This window comes from Spea bombifrons, chromosome 8, assembly GCF_027358695.1.
Source record: "Spea bombifrons isolate aSpeBom1 chromosome 8, aSpeBom1.2.pri, whole genome shotgun sequence".
NCBI classification, from domain to species: Eukaryota; Metazoa; Chordata; class Amphibia; order Anura; family Pelobatidae; genus Spea; species Spea bombifrons.
In genome coordinates, this window is record NC_071094.1 from 2,931,488 (window position 1) to 2,937,842 (window position 6,355).

Below are 6,355 nucleotides of genomic sequence, written 5' to 3' on the forward strand. Positions count from 1 at the left end.
TTTGGATTACTAACGATACATTTTGATACATTTCAGCGAACACTAAAGAAGGGGAAAAAAATGTAATTTAATGGAATTTTAAGTGAATTATTTCTATTAATATTGTGGTTTTTTTTTTTTATCAATCAAAAGATAAATGATGCCATGAAGCATGCGCAGAAATCCAAGATTTTAAGCTATAGCCCGTTTGTACTACGCCTCCGCATCTGCAGTAATCGCTTGATACAGTATCATTGTACCTGCCTTTCCGGATAAAGAACCCCCCCCCCCCCGGGGAGGAATAAGTGCGTGGGAGTTTATTTTTTAAAAGGTACATTGTCTAAATGGAGCTTTAAACCTTTATGGAAATGAAACCCCCTACTAGCTGCTTATAACACGCGTGTTCTAATAGATCGCGCTATACGTAAGACGCCCCCGCTGTAAACGATAAGTTATTTCCCCTGCTGGACGCTCGCTTAAAAAAAAGGAAAATCTTATAAAAGTGACTTTAATTTGGCAATTTAATAATCGGTTATTTAAAAAAAATCACCTTTGAGAATTGTTTTTATCGCTCACAGGTATTATATATATTATATATTAACCCCGCGGGGGGTCATAGGAAGGAGTCAGACTGCGCGACCCCAAGAATCTGCCCCGAGACCCTGAGACTCCGGGGAAAAAACCCTGACAGTTCCCAGGTATGATCCTCTATAGCCTGATGATAAAGCATCTTTTATCCACAAGGGCTTTTGAGCGGCCTCCCAGCAGAAGTGGTAGCAGGCATTTAAAGACGCGTGGGATAGGTGTGTGGCTCCCGGACGCGGGTTCCCAATACCTGTTTTATATGAAGATGGAGCCTCCAGCAGGTTGCGTCCTGATAGATATTTATAAAGAACGCAGGTTACGAGCAATTTGATAGATGAAGTTGCCATGGTAACCTCAACTGCATTTGATCTTCATCTGAGATTTGGTTGGACGCTAAAAATGAGTCAGTTTGGGTTTTTTTTGATGTTTAATTCGGATTTTTTTTTATATTCATCAAACAATCGTTAACCATTCGCGGTAGAAGCCGCTTCACGTCGCTTTCTAATTGGTTCTGGCAGGAAGCGACTCCGGGATAATAAACGGATCCGACGCGTTTAAAGCCCCCCCCCGCCTGTACCAATTACCACGGACGCCCAACAAATTGACATCAATAACTACTAATGCGCCCGGGGCAAGACTGGATCGGGGGGGGGTCGTGTTTTAATCAAAATCTCAGTCTTTAAAGTGGGATCCTACATTCCACTAAGAGGTTAGTAGATATGTGGAACCGCCTCTCAGCAGAAGTGGTAGAGGCTACAGCTATTAAAAGGGGCCGCCCAGCTTTGAGATATGGGTATGGGGGGGTAACTCGACTCCGAGGGGTATCACCATGCTGGATCTGCCACACGCATTTCGCGCGGTTCATGGGGCCGGCACTTGGATCTGTGTGAATGGGTGATAATGTTTGTCGAGGTCTCTCGAGTCCCCAAATTACCTGTAATTCAATTTCCAGCGAATGAACTTCTCTCCGGTCTAATGTATCCATAATACGACTCGATGCATCGCGTGATGTGTTTCTGGAGATGCATTTATCTTTGTAAATCTATTATCTCCCTGCCAAAAAGTGATAACCCCCCCCCCACACCCCCAGGGATGGTATATGAAATCTGGGCTTTAACCCTTTGATTACCAGAGGACTGTGCAGGTTCTGGCTTCCTGCCCCTGACTGTTCTGCAGCCACCCCGGAGTTCACGCTCGGGGGGATCCCAGTTTTCCCTTTAGTGGTCTTATGGTGGTCCGGTTTATCGGGGGGGGGGGTCATTGCAGGTGAACATAGATCCTAAAAAAAGATGCTTAAAGTACAAGCATTTCTTATTACCATGGCAACCTGTGGACCGGCCACCTGTGACGCGGGGGCAAAAATCCGGTGAGTCTCGGCCATACATTGCTCCATACGCACCGCCCCGGAGTCGCAACGTGCCCCCCGCCGAGGGGATACGCTGACGTGTGGCCCTCACATCATTGGCAGCCACTGGCCTTAAAGTGCCAGAGCGGTCTCGTTATCCCCAATCCGGCCCCTACATCCCCCACGTCCTCATCGCCACGCGAAGCCGTATGCAAATTACAGATATGTTCTTTGCATATAATGGCGCTCAGTGATAAAAGCAGGAAAACCACCACGTAATACGCGTTATCGGAAACGCTCGTTCAGGGGCTTCGGCTGAATAAATCCTGGACATTTCATATTTTGTGCATTCGCAATCATTTCTGAGTTATTTATTTAGGAGTTTTTTATTTTTAGCCATACATAGGAAGAAGAAGCGAGTTACCGGCCCCCGGCGGCACTGAAGCATCGGCTGCCCGGCGCTACGCGGCTGTCGTATGGGTTTCAGCGCTCCACGCCTGTCAGCTCCGGGGTGAAGACGCTGTAACGAGCAGACGCGCTCGGTGACGCCCCGGCGATGGAAGCCGCTTCTCCCTCCCGTCACCCACGCAGGGCTGCCATCCAGCCCCATCCTCTCAGGAGTATATTCCGGAGAGACGCTGCTGCCGAGACACGGAGACCGTGCCTCCCCGTGAGACCCCCGATGAGCTGTAACACCGGGGGCCACCTTTTGGTGAAATGCCCCCCAAAGGCTGGTGCGACATCTTTCTCCTTCCTCCATTGTTTTCCCTTTTCTCTTATCTGTTGGCATTTGTACAAAACCTGCCAAAAGTCCCTAGAAAGAAGTAAAGTCCCTACTTCTTTTAGGTGCCCCCTCTCTGCAAATTGTTCATTAAAAAGGGGCACTCCGGCCACCATGGCCACTTTAACGCATATGATACCTGGGGGGTCCCTTTTCACGGTGTTCCCGTTGCGAATGCTTGGGGGGGGGATCTGCAGAATCCCCCATTTGCCCCCTGTTGCTACCCCCCTGGGTCACTGTGCTCCGTCTCCAGGTCACAGGAGCAGCGTTCAGGAACTGCTCACCCATACAGATTGAAGCTATCTGGGGTTCGCTCCACCCTCATTGACAGGTAACCCTGCCCCTCGTGTGGCTAACCCCACCCCACAAGCCGCGCCCCTCAAAGAGGAAATGCCAGTCAGCTCCAGTACTGGCTCAGGAGCGCTCCAGGAGGGGGGGAGGCATTAACAAGACCCTTCATGTACATACGCAGAAAGTGGTTCACGACATTGAGGAAGCGGGTGTTATCCGTGTTAAATGTCTCTTCAATCACCCCCTCGACTTTTTGTCATCTCGACCCCCCCCTCCCCCCGGTCTCACTGCTTTGAATCTTCCAGAACAAACTCTGTATATAACTACCGGTACCGGCTGAGCCGTAACTCTGCAGTGATTAACGTTTATTGGGAAGTTCCGTTCCAGACCGGAGCTCTCAGCAGGAAGCCGCCGTTCACGCATTCGATTGACCCCCCCGGCTTCTTCTAACCATCCAAAGCCCTTTTCCTCCTCAGATATTTTTTATGTTCCACCCACCTGCGCCAAGCGGGACAAAACAATTCCGTTAAAAGCTGCCCTGTGACCCGCGAGAACTTTATATTAAAGCGTAAAGGCTGGCTGGCTGTACTTGAGAAGGACTCGGGGGGGGGGTTCTATAAATCAACGGAACGTTAGGAGCGTCATAATACACAGGACATTCCATAATAATTATCAGAATGCTGAGCGAGAGGCGCACGTCCTTCTCCTCCCCTTTTTTTGTACCCGGAGTCCTGCGCCAGTTATATATTAGTCATATCATAAGCTGCAAAGTTTTAGGAGAGTGGGTGTTTTGTTCATCATTTTTGCTGGGAACACTAAAATTACCATGTGACCCAAAAGCAGCCTCTGATAGGCGGTATGGAAAAGTGTTGCTTTTACGCGATTAAACCTTTAGAACAAACAATGAAATGGGAGATCTCTAAGATTTATTTGCTGGGGGGGCCACTAAGTATTCTAGGGGCCCAATTAATGTTCTAGGGGCCCAATTAATATTCTAGGGGCCCAATTAATGTTTTTGTGAAGGTGTAATAGCATAATTAAGCTTTGGGGGTATAGAAACGAGTCTCAGGGGAGTAAAAGTATCGCCGACCCCTGTGACGATAGATATAGATGCTTTCCTTTTGTATGACATCACTTTGATGATGTCACATGACATTAAATCAGAATGGCCCATTCACCTGCCGGTCCCGTCAGCGGCGTATCCTTCCTCGCGGGGACTTTTTTTTAATACCGTATCTTATTAGATGAATTAATCATTGGGCGCTGATAGCCGCTCCGCAGACATTTGTACAATCAATAGTAATCACTTAATTACTTGGCGCGATCCTACGGAGAGATCTCCGCGCTCTAATTACATTCTCCGGACCCTCTCTATTCAGGAGTATAAACTCTATGGTCCGGAGTCTAATTACACCCCCATCCATATGTAAATCTGTGATGATTAGAACCCCCTGGGGGCCGAGAGAGAAAAAAATTTCCTGTTACTGGATCCACGGCTCGGGAATGGGGCGAAAATACAGCATATCTGTAATAAGGAGCTGGAATTCATGCAAAGGGGGTTTCCTAACAAAATATTGTTCTCGCTTCAATCAGCCCCTAGCTCCATTCTATTATAAATTAGTGTAATAATGTACAGGGGCTCTGGAGAAATGCCCTAATATACCCCGTGTACCCCAATATACCCCAAATATACTCCAAATTACCTCTAATACCCCAAATATACCCCATGTACCCTAATACCCCAAATATACTCCAAATTACATCTAATACCCCAAATATACCCCTAATATACCCCACGTGCCCCTAATACCCCAAATATACTCCAAATTACATCTAATACCCCAAATATATCCCATGTACCCCTAATACCCCAAATATACTCCAAATGACATCTAATACCCCAAATATACCCCAAATATACTCCAAATTACATCTAATACCCCAAATATACCCATAATATACCCCATGTGCCCCTAATACCCAAAATATACTCCAAATGACATCTAATACCCCGAATATACCCCAAATATACTCCAAATGACATCTAATACCCCAAATATACCCCCATGTACCCCTAATACCCCAAATATACTCCAAATGACATCTAATACCCCAAATATACCCCAAATATACTCCAAATTACATCTAATACCCCAAATATACCCCTAATATACCCCATGTGCCCCTAATACCCCAAATATACTCCAAATGACATCTAATACCCCAAATATACCCCTAATATACCCCATGTACCCCTAATACCCCAAATATACTCCAAATGACATCTAATACCCCAAATATACTCCAGATTACCTCCAATACTCCCAATATACCCTGTGTACCCCAATATACCCCTAATTTACCTCTTCTAGACCCCTTATACACCCCCCATACCCTAATACAAAAATATAAAATCTGCCCAAATTACATATTTAAATGAACAGATAGATAGATAGATAGATAAATAGATAGATAATCCATGCAGGATGGCAGGGGCTGCCCGGCTGGCAGGGGGGTTTAGGGCAGTGTGCCTAGGAAGGCAGGGCTAGGCCCTCGCCCCTCCTTATCCCCGCCCCCAGCCCCTCCCCTTGTCTGTACCGGAGCCTTTTGTGTCGGAGGCAGAAATTCTTCGCCTTTAAGGAGCGGATCTGGCAGCGGCTGCAGCGGCAGGAGGATGCGGGGACCGGAGGATCCAGCACCCCTTTCAGGGGCCACACACCGCCGGGGATAGACCGGAGCCACACACCGCCCGGGATAGAGAGGGGCCACACACCGCCCGGGATAGAGAGGGGCCACACACCGCCCGGGACAGACAAGGGCCACACACAGCCCGGCATAGACAGGGGCCACACGTCCCGCTGCACCTGCCGTTATCTGCCCGGCCGGCGGGGAGCTGGGTAACTGTGATGGAGCTGCCACCCGCTGCCCCACTGAGCTGAGCAGGAGCCGGGGAGCAGGGAGAGGATACAGGGGGCAGGGACACGGATCACTGAGGGGGCACTGATTACCAGGGGTATAGGGAGTGGGGGCAGGAGGCATGGTGTGGGGGCAGTAAATGTCTGTTGAAGGTGTACGTGGTTACTGGGGGGTAGGAGGACACTGAGTGGGGCAGTGAGTGGGGTAGGGGGGTGCACTGAGTGGGGTAGAGGGGGTGCAGTGAGTGGGGTAGGGGGGTGCAGTGAGTGGGGTAGGGGGTGCAGTGAGTGGGGTAGGGGGGTGCAGTGAGTGGGGTAGGGGGGGTGCAGTGAGTGGGGTAGGGGGTGCAGTGAGTGGGGTAGAGGGGGTGCAGTGAGTGGGGTAGGGGGGGTGCAGTTGCCTGGATCCAGTTTGAGTGGTAAAAAGTCCTGAGTATTAGGAGTCTGGGTGGGCTCAGT